The sequence below is a fragment of the Furipterus horrens genome, unplaced genomic scaffold (assembly GCF_987537825.1).
Source record: "Furipterus horrens unplaced genomic scaffold, mFurHor1.1.pri manual_scaffold_1, whole genome shotgun sequence".
NCBI classification, from domain to species: Eukaryota; Metazoa; Chordata; class Mammalia; order Chiroptera; family Furipteridae; genus Furipterus; species Furipterus horrens.
The window spans coordinates 182310471-182332289 of NW_028327171.1; the positions used below are offsets into that span (position 1 = coordinate 182310471).

The window sequence follows — 21819 nt, forward strand, 5'->3', positions numbered from 1 at the left end:
GGTTTACTGATCACCACAGGTTGATCAGTAAACTAATGTGCTAACATTGTAGCTATGCAAAACAGCCTTTAATAAGCTATTACATTTCCTGGGGCGGGGTGGGTGAGGGGTATTCACAGAGAAAGGCCATAATAAGCAAAGCCCCAGTTTCCAATGTGGTCTGTCACCTCCCAACCAAGATCCAACCACTAGTAAGGTCCTGTGGCAAACGCCAGCCACACAACAGCTTCATTCCCCCAGAAAGACACTTCTTCACGCTTATCATGAGAACAAGGCCAAAATAATCCCTCCCATTCCTCAGTCTGCACAACCATGAATTTGGTTTGCTGTCAGTGCTGGGAGAAATGTCTTCTTCCAGTCTTTAGTCAACAACTATTCCAGTGCCAGCAATGTGCCTTGCTCTGTGATCAATGCTGAAAAGAAAGTATATGAAAAGTACTAAAACAAGAATGGGTAAAAGAAGTCCTTACGTTCCCTGGAAGCCTAAAGAAGTCTTCCGGAAAGACTTGGGAGGGGCAGAGAGAGCAAAATACAATTTATAAATATCTTCTATGTGCTATGTGCTCTCAAATGCTTTCTTACTTAAAGCCCAATGCAGCCCTTGAAGACAGCAATCGTTTTTGTTTTACACACAGGGAAACTGAGGTTCAGGGAAGTCAGAGCCTAGTCTATCTGACATGCATGGGTCTCCCTACCATGCCATCTGAAGCCGGGTGTCATTTGTCTTTCTTTAAAGTGTTTTTTCGTGGTAAATATATCTAAAGTGGAAGAATTTATGGGCAACTTGGAACTATAGCACCAAAAAAAAAAAAAAAAAAAGATGTGTAAATTTCAACTAATAAAACTGAAGGGCTATATCATTAGGTTTCTATAGTTTATAGCGCCACACTGGATTAATTTAATTTTAAAAATAATATTTCAAACATAGAACTTCATGTAGAGACAACAAAATACAGGTTTTATATGTATGCATGGATAAAATTTCAAAATTAACTTATGGTTTTGAAATACTAGAGTGATATTACATCTGGGAGACAAATCCTTATCCATCCTCTCCTCTCTCCCATAGTAACTCCCTGTCTCATTCTTTTTCAATTTAGACATCTACTTAATATTTTAGAGAAACATGATGCTGTTTTAAAATGAATATAAATTAAGGAAGAGAATACTACTGGTTTTCTTTTTTTACTTCTTGCATATTTCAGAATATAGAGAATTATTAAAAAGTATTATATGTATGTTATAGTACATCATACAATGCAATACTACTGACAGCAGAAAGAAACAAACTCCTAGCCCTGGCTGGTGTGGCTCAGTGGATTGAGTACCAGCCTGCGAACCAAAAGGTTGCCAGTTTGATTCCCAGTCAGAGCGCATGCCTTGTTGCGGGGCACATCCCTTGTTGGGGGCATGCCAGAGGCAACTAATTGATATTTCTCTCACATTGATGTTTCTCTCCTTCTCTTTCTCCCTCCCTTCCCCCTCTGTAAAAAAGAAATATATGTGTATATATATATATATATATATATATATATATACATATATATATGTGTGTGTGTGTGTGTGTGTGTGTGTGTGTATATACACAATCTTTAAAAAAAAAGAAATGAACTCTTAATGCATGTAAAAATAGAACTAAATCTCAAAATAATTCTGTTGAGTGAAGGAAGCCAGTTAAAAAAGGAGTGTATAATGTATGATTCTATTTATATTAAAAATGCAAACTAATCATTAGTAAGAAAAGCAGATAAGTGGTTGCCTGTGGATAGGACCCAGGGTAGAGAGGGATGGAAGGGAGAGATTAAAAAGGGGCCCAAGGATACTTTTAGGGTGGTAGATATGTTTATCATCTTGGTTGTGGTAATGGTTTCATGGGTGGGTACATTATGTCAAAACTTGCCTACTGTTGTAGGTTACCAGTGTTTATGTCATTATATCTCAATAAAGTTGTTAAAATTAACATAAACTATATCTATTTTAGAGAAATATTAAGGTAAAATTTGAAGAAATTACCTACATGTGTGTGATATTTGGGGCATAAGCTCTAGATTCAGAAAAAAACTGAGATTGTATCTTAGCTCTCTCACCTCTGAGCTATGTGGCTTTTCCAAGCCTCAATTCCCTCATGTGTAAAAGGGGGAAATAACAGTAGCTTCCTCACAGGATTGTTGTGAGGATTAAATGAGCTAATGAAAGTAGCGCAGTGTACACAACATACATCAAGCACTCAACATCATTCTAAGGTGTATGTATGCATAGGCATATATGGATGCACATATACTTTTTACACAAGCTGATAATGTGGCACAATCAATGTAGAATAATAGATAATGATGAACCCAGAAGAAGCAATGAGTCAGTCAGTGAAAAATGAAACTTGTGATTACTTTCCCAAACATCATTTAATTTTTAACAGCTATGTGGGGTAAATTTTATTATTACTTTTATTCTGCAACTAAAAAAAATACTGAAGCAGCGGGAGAGTGAAGTCAACCAGCTATGAGTGGTAGAACTGGAAGTGGAATAGACACTCCAGCTTTAGGACAAACCATAGGAGGAAAATTCAAGCTCCTTTCTCAAAACAAGTTAATAATTATTCAGTGACTCAGATTCAATGCATAATTTCTAGTCCTAAAGTGGAGCAAATATTATGGAAGAGAATCTTTCTGCCCTGCACCTTACTGCCCATTCACCATGCTCCCTCTTATGGAGAGTGTTCCCATAGTTCTTGGTTGCTTTGGCTCATCTTCCCATGACTCAAGTGTGTGCGCCAAGGTGCCCACAATCCCTGGAGCAGTTCCTACTTCTCCCCCATTGCTTTCCTGCCTCTGTGCCTTAGTATCCATGGTTTCATCTGCCTGGAACATCTGCTGACAGCTCTGTTTATAAAGATCCTGCCAGTGCCAGCAGACTTTAATGGCATCATTCATTCATTCATTCATTCCACAAGTTTGTACCTAACAACAATTATTACCTGGCACTGATCTGGGTGCCGAGAAAACCACACCAAACAAGCATCACCTCCTCCAACTTTCCCTCTTGGAAACTGACCTTTCTTAATATCGATAGTGTAATTGTTCCTCTACCGTTAAGAGCTACGTCAGGGCCTTGGTATGGGGCTAGAGACATGGGGAAAAAACTCTTATCTAAAATGTATTAACTTAAGAGAAGGGAAAGTGTTGAATTTGATACTATAAAAAGTATTTGAAGGGGGGAGGGGGAGGGAGAGAAGGGGGATAAGTAAGGGAAGGGTCTAGTCAAGGAACATGTATAAATGACTCATGGACATGGACAATGGGGAGGGATATGATTGTGGGAGAAGGGATGGGCTGGGTGGGGGGAAGCAATGGAGGAAAAATGGGACAACTGTAATTGAAAAACCAAAAAAAAAAAAAAAAAGTATTTGATATAAACGATGCTCAGCAACTCACCCAAGGTAGCCAAACTTGAGTAAGACTGGCTTGGTGTAAGAAACCTTAGGAAACTTCTGGCCTCACAGGGAGATGTAGGAGGACAACAAGGTGCCACCAACGCCAACTTTTGCCTTTTGTTGTCATTTTGGAGAGGGATTAAATAGGTTAAAGATAAAATTTAAAAAGTCTTTAAATTGGAGTTTCAGCAAAAGGGCCAAAAGAGTAGTATAGAGGAAAAATAATCACAGAAACTATATTTTAGAAGTAACTTTCTCACTGAGTAAGTTCTGCAAAGAGCAATAGAGAATGCTATAAGATATTATAGGTTTCCATAATAGAGTGATTTATATAGAGAAAATGTTTTCATACACACTATTTTTGACATGCTTCTCCCTTTTTCTCAAAACTACCACAGATAGGAGGTTCCCCTAGGGTTTCTAGCTGATCACATCTGATGTTTAAAATACATTGTTTCTTAAGAAATCTGTGGTCTGAGCAAAAAGGTGTGATCTACAGGAAGCTGCTGTTATAATTTAGTCTGGGCCACAACTGCTTTACAACTTAGGTAGCTTTTTAGACTTAGTTTATCCAACTGAATTGCAATAAAGGCAGGGGAATAATGATCAATAAATATAATGAAAAAGGCAAGTCTTAAGTGTTGTTGTATTTAATAGTAAGTTGCTGATATATTTTAAAAAGCTGAACAAGGCATTATCTTAAGAAAATTTGGAGCTTGTAGGTTTATCAAAGTCATGGTAATGATACCATATATGAAGTGAATGTTCCTCTCCCTTAAACAATTTTTCCTGGTTATTGGCTACATATATATTCATTATGTCCAAGATCTCTTCCATATTTAGAATGTTATTTTTCTACATATAGTGTAATAGACAGATAACTCAGTACACTCTGGATACAATATAGAAGAGTGGGGAAAACAAAAGAAGAAGCAATACATAAAAAGAAGCATTTAAGAATAGTTTCCCTCTTACTGTTCTATTCTCACCTCCTCCATAAAGTTTAACAGGAAGTCACAACTCTCAGTTGCATAATTCATGTTACCCATTCTCTGTATATTTTTCAGCTGAGAATTTATTAGAAATATGAAGTCAGTTCTAGTGAGAACACACGTCTCATCACCTGTGACATCACTTTCATCTGCAATCAAAGCACTGGGCTCTCTTAATAGAATATTTTACCTGCCATAGGTACTTAGGGGCTACAGGGATTAGGTGTTTCCTTCGGACTGCAGAGACAGCAAATTTTAAAACGAAAGTGGATGAAATTCAGTTTCCAGTTCAGTTTAGCAACCACAGAGAGTTTTGTTGGGTCAGTGGGAAGGTATGTTCCCACCCCCAATGGCAAAATTTCATGTGCCTTTGTTTCTCTGTTGTCATCGATGCTATTGTTATTTTTTATTCTCAGAACTGATATACTGGTATACATTAGTTTGTATGCTTAAAAGGGTAAATTTGTTAATACCCCCTTATATTCTACATTTAGATTTTTTTTACAGCAAACTGGAAGTACATTATTTTTATAAAAAGAAAAAATATTAATTCTCTGTTTTTCAATTCCACTAACACTTATGGAGCATCTGCTATATGCCAGAGGCTGTGATAGGGTTAGAGATCCAAAATTGAATGAAATGTAATTCCACCTACTGGTCAATTCATCAAAAGTTAGTTCACCAGGAGCAAAGTGATTCCTGGCCATTTGCTCTTAAAAACTCACAACCTAACAGAAAACAGATTATGTAAGCAGCCATGAGGTGCCTGCATTATTAGTGTTATGAAAAAAAGTTATTGTTCAAAGCTCAGAGACATTTTTCCTTTGGGGATTAGTGATATATTCAATGAGAAAGTGTGATTTGATCTGGGCTCCGAAGGAGGCATCAGATTTAATGTGTCGTGTCCCTCAGTTTTGCTTCAGACAAGATCACAAAAGGGGTATTTTTAAAAGGCCAGTTTGAATTCTAGAGTTTGTTGCAAACTAAGCACAAGGGAAGTATTTCTTTTACTTTTGTGCTTTCACCTTGTGATTATAAGAATTCTTAAAAAGTATTTATTTGCACATAGACTCCTTGCCAATCCAGGTCTTGCTGAAGCAAAAACAGCGACTCCGTTCTCCCAGCTTCTGGTCTGTTGGCAAAGCCATTTCCTGGGGATGCACAGAAAGGCCTGCAGTTGAATGGGCTCACAAGTTCAGACCTCAGTAACGCACTTCACCTGCTTCTGAAGTAGCTGTTTGTTCCCTGGGCTCTCCCTTTGTCTAAGTAGTGCCCTCCTAGCTGGCAATCATGTCCTGCCTCATGATGTCAGTCAGGTTCCTAACCAATGCCAACTCAAGTGGTCAAGAAACTGGATGTTTCTCAGCTGAGGTAGAGGCAGGGCTCGCAGGATGATAAGAGGTCAAGGAAAACCAAGGCAGTTCTTAGTCCATATAATGACTTAATGTAACTTACAATAAAGCAACCTAGGCAGTCTCACACCAGGACAGAAAGCTTCCTATGAGGGGTCCCCACTTGTCCCTCTGCCTGGTGCATTTGTGCAGTGTATTAACCTGCCAACCATGCTTCGAGACCTTGAAAGCTTTACCAGTTTAAAAATATCTTCATTGGGCCTGGACTGGTGTGGCTCAGTGGGTTGGGCATCATCCTGCACAGCAAAAGGTTGCTGGTTTGATTCTAAAGGGCAGGGTACATGCCTAGGTCGTGGGTTTGGTCCTTGGTTGGGGCAGTTGCTTTCTCTCTCACATCGATATTTCTTTCCCTCTCTTTCTCCCTCCCTCCCCCCTAAAAATAAATTTAAAAAATCTTTTTAAAAAGCCATCTGCATTGGTGTTTGCTTAATACCACTTTATCAGACTCCCCAAAAGCCTATGAACCATTTCTATTGTGTCTCATTAAGTCCTTATTTAGCTAAGCACCGTGGGACAGAATGATGTTCACACTACAGTAACAGTGCAATAGCTTACAGTTCCATATGAGGATATAAGGCTGAATTTAATATTGTTTGGGTCTGGGTTTGTACATGACTTCAGTTTTCAGAAATATTGACTTCCTACCAACGCACAGACAGTGAAGAAGTCCTTAATAAATTATGTATCTCCTTATGAATTTTACACTAGGAATATAGTAATCAATATACACCAATTCTTAAGGGTCCAAAAAAATCTATTCTGGTTTTAAATACTAGGTTCTTTGTTGTCTACTCAACTAGGGATGTATGGAAAGGTCAGATAAGACTGTGTTTATTATACAGTATTGCTGTATTGTAGGAGTAAAGGGTTAGTCAAATTTTGAAGTAAACCTTATGGTCATGAAAAAAAACTTTGGATTGTCAGAAAAACTGCATTTCCTTGGAATATACTTTTCTCATAATGTGAAATACTTTGGTAAGGGCCATGTCTGACAGAGTAGCAATCTTGATGACTCCTTCACTTTTCTAATGTGAAGCAAAGATCACCCATATCCTTTGTCCACTAGTTCTGACAACAGGAAAATGGTTTGATAAAATCAATGTTATGATCTATAGGATCATACCACCCACTACAATTCCAACCTGGACTTGTGCCCTGTCTGCTGGTCTTATTGCTGCAAAATTACTTTGCAATCTAAAGTTTAGATAAAGAAGAATCAGCTTAGACAAAATGAAAAATAGCCTAATGAAAGCTGAGAAATGTTACATCAAGTTAGAAAGAAATACCCATGAATAGCCAGGAAAAGTATCTTTTAATAAAATAAGTGCAGATTTGCAATAAATTCCAAGGAATAACCTCATGAAATTAGAAAAGTTTTTTTTTAAAGCACATTGCATGTAATTTAGACAAGGTGGCACATTCTGGGAATGGTCCATTTTAGTCCATTTTCTTGTTTAAAGCAGGACACCACTGAGGTCTCCTCATAGACTCAGCTCCAATGTAATTAGTTGCAATTGCCTGTTTAATTTCCCCCCACTTTGGTAGATGATACACATCGTGAGGGCATTACCCCCAACAACAACAGTACTTCTAGCAGAGAACCTCGTCAATGCATACTTGTTGAATGAATGACTGAAAGTAAATTTACTCAAATTTCTCAGAAACGACAAAGGAATCAAGGGAGGTAGTATGTAAACCTTTGAAAATCCATCACCTCTACTAGAAAAACAAATCAAATTATCCCCTCCTTTTAAAGTGGCAAAGAATAATGAAATATATATGTGAGATCTACACATGATTTTTTTATTTTTATTTTTTGACATTACTTAGGTTAATGAGTCTCAATTTTGGCTACACATGCTAATCACCTGAGGAACTGTAAAAAAAGAAGTCCCAACTGAAGCAGAATCTTGGGTGAGACTGAGCCTGGATGATTTTTAAATATATCTCTGATGATTTCAGTAAGTAGATAATGTTGAGAAAACTGACTGAGGAGCACTCTTTCTCAAACTTGTCTGATCATAAAATCACCAGCCTGTTCAGTCCACAATCAGTTTCTGAGTGGTACCAAGGATTTTTAATCTCTTCTGGTTTGGAAGATTAAAAGAGCTAGTTTGTTTTGAGAGAGAAGCATTCATTTCAAATTCTTTATGACTCTCTGACTCCAAATTTCACCTTCTATAAAGTTGCCATTGCTTCTAATTTATTGTCAACACAAAGGTAATTTATTGCAGGATTATTTTCCAGGCTATGCTGGGGCATTTTTTCTTGTCCTGAAACAATACTTCTACAACTTTCTTTAGACTACATCGTTATTACTGTAAATCAATTCTCATCTATCTACAGCAATTGATTGAGTGTTGGAATGAGTTGTTTGGACACTAGGAGCTGTGGGAGTGCAGAGGAGGGAGAAATCGATGCAGATCTTAATGACATGTAGAGACGACCTGGGCTGGAACTTGAGGGATGATGGGAGGAAAGGGGAACTGCATCCTGGGCAGAGGGCATGGCAAATCATGAGCAAAAGGTCTATTCTAGAGATGCAAAGTACCGTGTCGTAAATTCACCACTGCTTATTTTTCTCCTTTTGCGTCCACCTGGAATGTATCTCTTCTTTGTAAATTCTGAATCTTGACTACTCCTATTGATATTCTCAAACCTCATCCTCAACCTGCTCAGTCAAAATTGCAAATAGGGGACTAGAAATCTACATTTCTCACAAGTTCCCCAAGTAATTTTAATAATGAAACATTAATTTACAGGAATGAATCAATCTACACAATTCAAGAGGATGAGACACGGGACAAAATGTCCCTGAAAGAGAACCAAATGCAACAAACTAGCATTTCTGTCAACATAAATCAGACACACCATTTTTCACTTATCAAACTGGCAAAGACGAAAACACTTTGCACCACTCAAGGTTGATGATGGGGTGAGCTTTTATACACCGCTGGTGGGATGTGAATTGGTACATTACTAAATGACAATTTGGCGATTGTTATCAAAAAGCCTTAATATTTTTATACCCTTTGACATAGTAATTATACTTTTAGAAATTTATCCTAAGGCCATGGTCTCAACCTTGGCAGTTTATCAGAATTACTTGTGAAGCTTATATGAACTACAGATTTATGGACCCTGCTCCCTGGAGATGCTGATTTTGTAGATTTTGGGTGAGCTCTGGGAATATGAGTTTTGAAAATCTCATGTAATTTGAGCTTATTTTTTTTAATTTAAAGTAATAGAAAAGTAAAAATTGTTGAGAACACCATCCTCCACTTTCTCCCCTCATTCCTGTGGGTAATCACACTGAACATGTTGTTTTGTATTGTTTTTCATTCAATAACATATATTAAAGTCATCCTTCCACTTCTGTATATGCAGATCTAATATTTTAATAGTTGTATAGTATGCAAGGAAATAATTTAATTTATTTAACATTGTAGACATTTAAAGATGGACATTTAGAGATCATTTTCGCATTTTTATTATTAACAAAAACAATAAACATTCTTGTATGGCTATCCTACTCTTACCTGCATAAAAATTTCTGTAAGATAAGTATTCAGATATGGCATTGCTGAATCACATTAAACTTTGATATTGATGAACGCTTTCCAAAATGTTTTTACCAAATATGACAGACATACCTAACTGCCTACCAAAATTCCTTCTTCCTCTCTGACAGGATGTCCTTGGAAGTAGAAGTAGCAGCTCATCTAGAGGTTACATTTCCCCGTACCCCTTGCATGTGGGAGGCATGTAACTAGTTATTGCTAAGCAGATATAATATGTTATTTCTAATCCAACAAAGCTCAGATGTGGCTATGACTTCATGCTCTTTCTTTTCCTCTATCTCTTATTTGTCTCCAAAGACATCCAGGCCTCAAGGCTGAATGGCAGGTATGTGGCTAAGCTCCTGTGCCCTAAAGGGCAGACTGAAAGTCATCCTAAAGTTTCCTTGTGTAAGTTCCAGCAAAACAGACGTACAGATCATATGTGATCATTTGATGCTCTTGTTGTGTTTATGCAAACCAACAGGATAAATTAAAACTGGACTTAATGCAGTCCCTTTAATGACAAGGAGGGTAATCTTAAAGAGAAAATTTGCAATTCAAGGAAAATCACAGTGCTCAGTGGTAGACTATAAAGTAGTGCAGCTAACTGTCTTTAAAGTTTATTTTCATTTAAAGTTTGTTTTCATTTGAAAGTTAAACTAGGTCTGTGACATCATCAAAGATGCTTAATTTACATGCAAGAAGAATATCAAATGCCTTGCAACTGGGTGTCTTTCCAATAAGACAGTCTTGCAGATATAGAGACTGGTTGTGGGTTATGTTGCATAAATTAACATGTGTGTGTTGTTTTCATAGGGCATAAGCCTATGATCTCATTACCTAAGTGATTGTCCTTATGTATAGGCCTCACTTAATCCTGTCTGCATTGTGCCTCCTGAGATTCAATGGTTTGGCTAAACCAAGTGGCTGTGTTGGTGAAGTATGGGGTGGTCTGTGGGCTTCACTTTAAAACTGGTTTCTCTTTTCTATCCTAAAGACTTGGACAGAAAGGGCCCAGAGGTCCGAGAGGGGGGAAACCTAAAATATTCCCCTCAGCCCAAACTAAGTATAGTGGGCAAAAGGGTTTTCGACAGATGTGACATGCCTTGCACACCTTCCTCCAAAGAGCCGTTCTTTTTTTCCCTAATATGGGACATTGAAAAATTAATCCCTGCCTTTTGTCATCTATTAGTCATGGATTGAATGATGCCTTTTAACCCTGTTGCCAAATCTGTTGTCCCCAGAATACAACAAGGATGCCAGCCTGTTAAACCAAGCATGCCGTGGTCCGGGGACAGCCAACTGACCTGGAGTCTGCAAGATCCTTCCCCATGTGAGCAGGCCACTCTCCCCTCAGCACCCCCACTCTTATTAGGGATTTCTGGACCTAAGGGTAAGTAGGACGACGACCATGTCCAGCTTGAAGCAGCTAGAGGAGCACGAGACCTTCGACCATTGTCCTTTATAAGATTATAAAGGGTCTTAAGTCTGAGAGGGGGAAATTGTTATTTTTTTAAATTAATTAATTTTTTAATTAATTAATTTTAAAAAGAAGAATATAGGAAAGGGTGAAGCCAAATAACTTGTATGCATGACCCATGGACATAAACTAGGGGTGGTGGTATTGCTAGGGGAAGGGAGGTACTGGGCAGAGGGTAGCAAAGGGGGAAAAAATTGGAACTATTGTAACATAATCAATAAAATATACAAAAAAAAAAAAGACATCCAGGCCTCTTTGGAAAAAGCCGAGCCACATTATAGAAGGAACTTGGATCCCTGAATCATAATGAAAAGAAAAACCCTCACTGATTTATAGAATAACCAATATTACACTGTTATGTTCATGATAACTAAAATCCTATTATCTAGTAATTTAATACAGTAACTAGTGTAATCCTCATTAATATACCAGATTACATTCATGTCACAGTGAATATTTACATTAAAAGCAATGACTGCAAGAGATTTTCATGCATGAAGTTACGATCTACTGTCCTAACAGATTATAAATGTAAATAAAATTTGAAAAATCAGTATATTTACTTCACTTGTTTATATTGGTGAAAGTTGAAAAAACTTATAAACATCCAATGAATAGGTGAATGCAAACAATACTAAAAAATATTTAATGTCATGGAATGCATTTTATGGTTGGTTGATTGTTTAAGTGAATGTACTAAGCTTAGAAGGAAGTCATAAGACAATAATAATTTTTTAAATAAGTTAAAAATATATATGAGTAAAAATATTGGCAAGATATATACTATAATGTTAACAGTGGTTATCGGTCAAAGATGGAATTACAGATTATTTTTTTCCTTTTTATTTCTCTATGTTCTCTAAACTTTCTTATTGGATATGCATCATCTTTGTAACAAGGAAGTCCTGCTCTCCAATTGGTTGGAGTGTCATCACATCACCAAATGGTTGCAGGTTCAATTCTTGGTCAGGGCACATACCTGGGTTGTGGCTTCCATCCCTGCTTGGAGCACATACAGGAGGCAACCAATCTATGTTTCTCTCTCACACTGTTTCTCTATCTCTCTTCCCCCCTCTTCCCTTCCTTCCTCTCTCTCTAAAATCAATAAATATATCCTCAGGCAAAGATTTTTTTTAAGACAAAAAAAAAAGTTTAAAAAATTATTAGGTATGATATTAAATTACATTAACAGAAAGATATAACCTACAGGAACTCAGAGATAAACCACCTACAATGGCTCTTGATTCGTGTGGTTTGAGGCTTAATAAATTTATGAAAGTTGGCTACCTCTGAGAGAAGACCTGAAACCAAAGTGGTTCACATGCTTATTTAAAGGCCTTATATAGAGCAGTTTACCAACAAGTACATGTTTAATTGACTAGCAAAGCTCTATAGGTAGAGCTAAAAGGGTTTATAGATGTAGGAAATTAATAGTCCCCAAAATACAGTTTCTGTCTTGCAATGTGTGGAAACCATTTTTTAAAGTTCACTGCTAAGTTCATTTGTTCACTGATAACCAAACGCTGAGAAAATGGGTTTAATTTACAGCAGAGTAACAAAAGAAGGCATTTCCTGATGACTGTGTTGGTAAGACTTTGGAAAGGCTACAAAGTCTGTTCATGCAATACCTTTCCCTAGAGATTTTAAATAACAGGAAACAGATTGAGGTGGTTCAGTTGTGGTTTTAAAAAACCAAAGGATGGGACATCTTGGGGCACTCTGCTTTGCCCTTTGACTTATTGCTTGTAGATGAGAATGTAAGAGGAGGGCATGAGTGGTGTGAGATACCAATCACAGGAGTTAAAAGTGAGTTACAGCATTTGTAAGTGACAAACCAAAGTTAGATCTGAGGTTTTAAATTTCATTGTACTTATAAAGATGTAATGGAGTCAAAATTGGAAATGAAGTGCCAATTTCTAGAGAACTGGTTAAATTATGATATGTCCATCAGATGTGAAAGACATATAAAAACACTGTAAAACATTGCTGAGACAAATTAAAGACCAAAATAAATGAATATTTCTTGTGGTTGCCAGAAGCTGGGGGATGAGGGTAAAGAGGGTAAATGGGGGTTAAAGCATGCAAAGTTGCAGTTATATAGAATGAATAAGCCTATAGATATAATGTTCAGCATGATAACTATAGTTAGTAATACTGCATTGAATACGGGAGACAGGCTGAAGTAGATTTCAAGTGTTCTTATCATACATAGAAAATGATAACTAGACTTCTGGCCAAGATGGAGGCCTAGATTGACATGCTCCATCTCCCTCCAAAACTAAGAAGGAATACAACTACTGAAAAACCAGAAATAACCAGAAGTTCCAGAAAATAAATGGAAGTCCAACATTTGAAGTTATAGAGAAGTGGTGCTCATCCGGACGGGTAGGAAGGGTGAAGCCAGGGCAGAGAAGTCAAGCTGTGCTAGCAGTGGCAGCAGTGTCGATGGCAGCAGGATGGCAGTAAGCACAGACACCCATATTTAAGGGGAGGTGAGAAGCGCCCGGGGAGCACCCTTGGCTGCAGACCAGACCCTTCAGCTTGTGATTCCAATGCTGGGGAAGGCAGACCCCCATTGCCTTGGACTGTGAGGCCAGAGGGGGTAGGGACAGAGGAGGAGGCTCCTGGTCTCTCAGCAGAGAGTGAGCAGCAGGAATCCATCTTGGACCCCCACCCCTCACAGAAAATGCCACATCGTGGTGAGAAGGGTCGCCCAGTTGTGACTAGTGCATGGGGCTCCACCCTCTATAGTGTAGGAGGTGTGACAGCCCTGCCCAGGAAGCAAAGGTAAACACAAAACTGACAGGATGGAACAGATCATGATAGACATCCCAGTGATGCAGCAGACCAGACAGCAAATATCTAATCTAATGAAGCAGCAGATAGGAAATGTTTCTGAGGCACAGTTCAGAACTTTGGTTATAAAAATGCTTACAGACATAACAGCAGATCTTAAACAAGATGGGGAAAGAATGAAGGCTAGTCCTGCTGAAATGAACAAAAACACGTATGAAACTAGTGGTGAGGACAAGAAAACTAGGGATCAAATCAACAAATCGGAACATAGGGAAGGAACAAACAGTCAACCAGTGCAGAAAGAGGAAACAAGAAGTGAGGAAAATGAGGAAAGGCTCAGAAACCTATGGGACAGCTATAAGCAGGCTAACATCTGAATCACAGGATTGCCAGAAGGTGAAGAAGAAGAACTAAAAACTGAAAAATTATGTGAAAAATAATGAAGCAGAACTTCCCTAACTTGGGGAAGAAAATAGACTTATAGGTCCAGGAAGCATAGAGAGTTCCAAAAGAAAACTGGACCTAGGGAGAACCACACCAAGACACATTATAATCAAAATGTCAAAAATTAATGATAAAGAGAGAATCCTAAAAGCAGCAAGAGAGAAGAAGAGAATTATATACAAAGGAGTCCCAATAAGGCTATCAGCTGATTTCTCAAAAGAAACTCTGCAGGCAAGAAGGGACTGGCAAGAAATATTGAAAATAATAAAAAGCAAAAATCTAGAACCATGATTACTCTATCCAGCAAAGCTGTCATTCAGAATAGAAGGGCAGAGAAAGTGCTTCCATTACAAAGTAAAACTGAAGGAGTTCATCAGATCCAAACCACTGTTATGCGAAATGTTAAAGGGACCTGTTTAGGAGAAGGAGGATCAAAACTATGATCATTAAAATGAAAACTGTATCACAACAACCAACAACAGAAGCTAGGGAACTGAAACAAGGGAAAACTAAGTAGGCAACGAGAGTGGGAAAAAAATTATAAGTATGGGGAACATTACGGGGAGAGGTCAGTGGGGAGGGGGAAGGAGGGAGAGGGAGGGAGATAGTACAGGAATTGAGAAGCACAGTAGGAGGGAGTGGAGTAGACAGGAGGATGTTGAGAAGAACTATATTCAAAACCAATGGGCATGGACTGAGGGGGGGACAACTGGAGGGAAGGGGGTCACTGTGTGGAGGGGAACAAAGGGAAAAGATATTGGGACAACTATAACAGCATAATCAATAAAGCATATTAAAAAAAAGAAATGCAAAATTAAAAAAAAGAAAATGATAACTAATGAGGAGATGATATGTTAACAAGCTAGACTGTAGTAATTATTTCATTATGTACATGTACAGCAAATCATTTTGTTGTATACCTTATATATATATAATTTAAAAAATATATAATATATATAAAAGAAGAAAACTAGATTGTGTTTTTCTATCTTATTTGGTAATCTCTGCTTTGGAGAATGAAAGAGGTAAGTTATAGGTTAGTATATCATTGATATTAAACCAGACAAGGGCTGTAAAAAGAAAAGGATAGCAAATCATTTAGCAGTATGTAAAAATTAAACAGTTTATCTCAGGAAAATAACAACTGTTCAGTATAAGAAAATCTATGTCATACATCTTAAGTATGAACTAAAATAGACATATATATGAAATTATCTTAACAGATGCAAAAAAAATCATTTGATAAAATGTAATATTCATCAAGATTTCTAAAAATCTCTGTAAGACAGGGTTATAAGGAAATTTCCTTAGCACCATAAAACTATAGCAAGCATTATCTTAGTAAAATATTTCACCTACTATGACTGCTTCATTTCAAATTATAATAAAATTCCTAACTGGTAAGAGAAAGTAAAAGAAACAAGAAGCATAAAACTTGGAAATGAAAAGCCAAGCTTCTCCTTATTTGCAGATGATGTGATTGTCTAGAGGAAATAAAAGAAAACCTTCACAAAGTTAGAATCAATAAGAGTGTTTAGGAAGATTTGTAGCTCAACATCAGTATTTTGATGAACTAGCAATATTTATACCAAAAATATAATAGAAAAAAAAAAGATGCCACTTGAAATATCAATGAAGTGTCACCAAAAATCTAGGAATAAATCTAAGAACATATATGCTATAACTTTAAGGGGAAGGTTTAAAAATAACACTGAAAGACATGGAAGAAGACCTGAATAAATGTAGTGACATACCATGCTCACTGATGGAAAATTCAATATGATAAAAATATCAAGGCCTCTCAAATTAATATATACATTTAATTCCAACAAAAATCCTAATAGAAATTTTTATAAATATTTAACATTGATCCTAAAATTTACATGGAAGAAAAAAGGACAAAAATAACCCAGATAATTTTGAAGAACAAAACAGGTAGCTTGGCCCTATCAGATATCATGACTTATCATATAGCTATAGTTATTTAAGAGTGTGATAAAGGTGCAGATGATTAGGCAAATAGATCAATGAAATAGAATAGCAAGACCTAAACCAGACCTGTGCATATAGGCAAAATTGACACATTAAAAATTAGAGGGGATGTCTGGATTATTCAATATATGGTGCTGGAGTAATTGGCTATTTGTGCAGAAAATAAAACAAAGTTATATTTCTAATCTACACAAAAATACCTAATTAAACTATAAACATGAATAGTTGCTCAATTTGATTAGTAATCAGAGAAATTCAACAGTAACAATATATCCATTTCAACTATAACTTGGTAAAAATTAAGTCTGAAAATGACAAGTATTGATAAAGAGGTAGTAAAACCAGAACAATTATACACGGCTGGCTAAAAAATAAATCGATTAAACTGCTTTGGAGAGCAATGTGGTCATATCTACTAAAGTAAACAATGCTCATATGTCAGCAACTTCCCTTCTAGGCATAACCTAGAACAGTTTTTAAAAAGAGTATGTTAGGACTCCTTAACAGATAATAAAATAAACTTAGTGGGCAATAAACAAAAGGAAAGAGACTGGAAGGAGGAGCAAAGAGGAGGGGGGAGATGACAATATATCACAGGTTGGAAAGCATAGTCAAAGCTATTAATTTTTTTTAATGGAAGTTTCATGTTCATGCATTGGAAGACATTATCAAGATGTCAACCCCCCCAAGATCTATTTATTCAATGCAATTCCAGTGAAAATCCCAGCAGTGTTATTTGTGTGAACTGACAAGCTAGTATTTACATTTACATAAAAATTCAAAGAATTTTTAAAAATCAAGACAATTCTGAAAAACAAAGTTTGTGGGCATTTACTACCACAGTATTCCAGGACTTACTGCAAATGCATGGTAAGTAACTGCAATGTGGTATTGATGCAAGGAGAATCAACAGGCTAACATACGAGAGACTCATAAACACAAGTCAAAAGTTTACTACATTGCAATGAAGAAGACATACTTATTTAAATAAATGGTCCTGAGTCAGGTGGATGTCCAAATGGAAAAAGTTTACCTTGACCCCTACCTCACACCAGATGCAGAAGTCAATTCCGCATTAATCATAGTCCTAAGTGTGAAAGATTAAAACAATAAAGGTCTCAGAAGAAACCTAGAAGAATATTTTTTATGATCTAGGACAAGCAAAGATTTCTTAAAAAGAACACAAAGAGCAGTAACAATTTTTTTAATGATTGAAAAATTGGACTTTATTAAAATTAAGAACTTTGTTTATCAAAAGACATTATTTAGAAGGGACTAAAAAGGCAAGCAGCAGTGTGGGACCAGATATTTTAATAATATATCTGACAAAAGACACATTCACAATATATAAAAAACTACACACCAATAACACAAGGACAGACAAAACAATTTTAAAATAGGCAAAACAGGCACTTCCGGCCAAGATGGAGGCTTAGACGGACACGCTAGGTCTCCCTCTACAACTATAGAGGAACACAACAACTTCAAAACAAAGGATAACTAGAAATTCCAGAAAATAAAGCTACACGGAAGCCCAACATATGAAGTTATAAACCAGCGGTGCCATTTGGGCAGGTAAGAGTTAAAGAAGGCAAAGCTGTTTGCGGAGCGGCGGGGCGGGGCGGCGAAAAATCCCGGAGGCAATCAAGCCACTGGCGTGTGCGACTCCAATCAAGCCCCTGGCGTGCCCGACTCCGGCGCTGGGGAGCAGCCGCAGCATCGCCTTGAACAGTGAGGCCCAGGGGGGCGGGAGGACGGATCCCGGTCTCCTAGCTGAATAACTGTGTGAATCCATCTTGGACCCCCGCCCCCACAGAAAGCACCACAGGGCTGCGAAATAGGTCGCGGACAGGCAGGCGCCTGCCGGTCGCTGATTTGTGACGCGTACGCAGGCACTGCCCCCTGCCCCCGACAGCCGGCCCAGGAAAACAAAACGCATCTGTCAAAATGTGGCAGACAACTATAGAGATCCCGGTGGCACAACTCACCAGACAGCAGATAGAGAACCTGACAGATGAACAGATAAGAAACCTGTCAGAGGCTCAGTTCTGGGCCATTGTTATCAGGTGGCTTACAGAATTCACAAAAGAGCAGGAAAAAGATATGAAAGAAGCGAAAAACTTTCATAACGAAAGGAACAAAACCACATACGAGACAGATGGTGAGGAATCCAGAGTCCATTTCAACAAACTGGAATATGGAGAAGGAACAAGCAGTCAACCAATGCAGCGAGAGGAAATGGCAAGCAACAATGAGAGGATCAGAAACCTCTGGGACAGCTATAAAAGGCCCAACATAAGAATCATTGGTTTGCCAGAGAATGAGGAAGATGAACTAGAACTTGAAAAATTGAGTGAAAATATAATAAAGGAGAACTTCCCAGACTTGGGGAAGGGAATAGACTTGCAGGTCCAAGAAGCAAGGAGAGTTCCCAAGAGACTGGACCCAGGGAGAACCACTCCAAGACACATTATAATCAAAATGTCAAAAATTAAAGATAAAGAGAGAATCTTAAAAGCAGCAAGAGAGAAGAAAAGAATTATGTACAAAGGGGTCCCAATTAGACTATCAGCTGACTTCTCAAGGGAAACCCTACAGGCAAGAAGGAACTGGCAAGAAATATTCAAAGTAATGAAAATCCAAAACCTACAACCACGAATACTCTATCCAGCGAAATTGTCATTCAGAATAGAAGGACAGAGAAAGTGTTTCCAGGACAAAATAAAACTGAAAGAGTTCATTAGATCCAAACCACTGTTATATGAGAAGTTAAAGGGACTGGTTTAAAAAACAGAAGCTAGGGAGATGAAACAAAGGCAAACTAAACAGGCAACGAGAGTGGAAAAGGAACTGTGGGTAAGGGAAACATAGTGGGGGGAGGTCAACAGGGAGGGGGAGTGGGGAGAGGGAGGGAGATGATATAGGAATTGGGGATCATGGTAGGAGGGAATGGAATAGACGGAGAGAGGTTGGGAGGAACTGTAAGCACAACTAATGGACATAATCTAAAAGGGGGGGACAACTGGAGGGAGGGGGCCACCGGGTGGAGGGGAGCAGAGGGAAGGGAAAGTGGCACAAATGTAATATTTTAATCAATAAAACACATTAAATCTGAAAAAAAATAAAAATAAAATAAAATAGGCAAAACAACATTCACTTTAAAAAGGGGATATCAAAATGACCACCCAGCATAAGATTCTCAACATTGTTAATCATTAGTAGAATGCAATTAAAATTACAATGAGATACCACTGTACACACACTAAAATAAAGAAAAAGACAATAGTATGAGTTGGTGAGGAAACAGAGCAACTTAAGTCTCATACACTTCTGTGGCAGTGTACATTAGTACAACCACTGTGGAAATCTGTGAGGCAGCATCTCCTAAATCCAGTATATATTACATAGATAATATCTGTTATCCAACTCTACCTCAGAAAATATGCTCAAAAGAAATAAGTACCTATGTCTACTAAAAGAAGAATGTTCATAAAAGCTATATTCCTAATGAGCAAAACTGGAATTAGTGTGTTTTCATCCACAGAAGAATGAACAAAATAAACTGTGGTACATTCATACAGTGAAATACTAAGCTGTAAAAAAAAAAAAAAAAGCAACAAACAACAAAATGAATAAATGTTATCATATAGAGTGAAAAAATTCTAACTCTAAAAGATAATTCTGTAGAAGTTCATTTGTGTGAACTTCAAAACAGTTGAAACAAATCTACCAACAAACAATAGATATCTTTGCAATGGTGTTGACTGGGAGAAGTATGGGAGCATTTAATTTTGGGGGGGTGGGGGTGGGGAGTGTAATAAACATTCCACATCTTGATCTGGTGGTAATTATAATGACTACATAAAAATAAATGTATTGAGCTGTACAATTAAGATTGTGTACTGTATGTATATTATGTATCAATATAAGGCCTTTTTAAAATGCGATGCACTTTGCTCTAAGTGCATTGTAGTAAAATATCTGACACAATATTAGACCCCCATCTACATCTCTTTCAGTGTGACTGTATTTGCATAAGGATAGCAGACACCCTCATGCAATTTCTAAGTGAATCTCTAACTATCACTTTGTTGTGGTACTGTGTTTGATTGTATGAGGAACTTCCACATTGTTTGTTCTGCTGGAGTTCAACGAGCCAGAGCTCTTGACTTAGCTCCTAAGGAGCTGGTATTGGTTCAGAAAGATCACCTCCGCCTTCCCAGATGAAGACTATTTCTAGGACATCTGTCTCTGGCCCCCTTTTATTTCAGTCCTTGTTCTCCTCCCAAGTTAGCACATTTTTCCCAGGATTTCAGGTCAGTGTTTCCTTCCTTCCTCTGAACAGTTTTCTCAGTTCTTCCTACTTCGGGTTCCATCGAGCCTGACCTTCTCTCCCATGAGACATACATTCTAAAAACTCTTCTTCCCAAAGCTAGTTCCCTTCATCCTTACAAATTGCTGATTTCAGCAAGAAAATTTAATAATCTAAATTGTGCTTATGTACTCCAAATGCATTTGCAATAATGACTTGACATTTTCTCAGTTTAGTTAGGGGTACTTATTGCAATGAGGCAGTATCCACATTTCAATGTCAGCTCAACTCTTTACTTATTAAACAAGACACTGAGCCCCTAGTACATGCTGGGGATGCAAAGATGAATGTACCCAAGGAGCTCACTGTCTTGTGGAGGAGACAGGCAAGTATACTAGTTCTGGTAACTTTCGATTAACTTTCTTCTGCACTCTATTTAGAATTTATCAGACTCATCTTGTTATTCCACTTCCCTCTACAGACTGAATATTCATTATGCACTAATATTCATGTAATAATCCAAACTAAAATCGTCAAGCCATCTCTCATTTCTCACTCTTTCACACATTTATTTATCCATTCATTCATATGTCAATTCTTTTACAAAATTATCTCACAACCCAGCACATTTTTTCATCCCTATTGCCATTGCCTAGCTCAGTAGCCTATTTTTTTAAATAATTTGTTTGTTTATTTATTTATTTTTAGAGAGAGGGGGAAAGAAGAAAGAGAGGGAGAGAAACATCACTGTATGGTTGCCTCTCACTCACGCCCCCACCTGGGGACCTGACGTGCAACCTAGTCAGGTGCCCTGACTGGGAATTGAACCAGCGACACTTGGCTCGCAGGCTGACGCTCAATCCACTAAGCCACAGCAGCCAGGCTATTTTCTTTTGTTTAAACTGTTGCAATAATCAAACAGGTCTCCATGCTTCCATTCTCACCTCTGCCACACTATCCTCCACATTATTGCCGTGAAGTCTCTGTCTCTGTCTGTCAGTATCTCTGCCTCTGTCTCTATCTCTACCTCTTTCTCTGGAAAGGTATTTTATTGTTCAAAAAAGAAATATAAGAATCTAAAGGAGGAGATGTGAACTGAAGAGTGCTGAGCTACAGAGAACCAGTGAGATATCCATTTTGTTCCAAAATAAATCCTGACAGAGATGAGGCAGGTTATGAAACCCTGTTAAGTATGAAAAGCAGCTAGCTTTTTAAAAAAGTTGGATATGGTACTGTTTATTATTCCTGTATTTTTCTACTGAGATGAAGATCGCAGATGAAACAACAGAAAATAGGCAAGTTCTTGAGTCCATAGAGACACAGAAGGTCTTGTAATATTTTAGGCATCAACATAGTCCTTGGCCACCTGTATCACTTCAGCACTTCATGTGCACTTAGAAG

At 37.7% G+C, this 21819-nt stretch overlaps 1 protein-coding gene across 1 annotated transcript in view; it reads right to left on the minus strand.

Moving 5' to 3' along the window:
* The window catches only part of STAT4 (signal transducer and activator of transcription 4), a 97418-nt gene that overhangs the window by 62579 nt on the left and 13020 nt on the right, over positions 1 to 21819 (minus strand). The window lies entirely within an intron of this gene.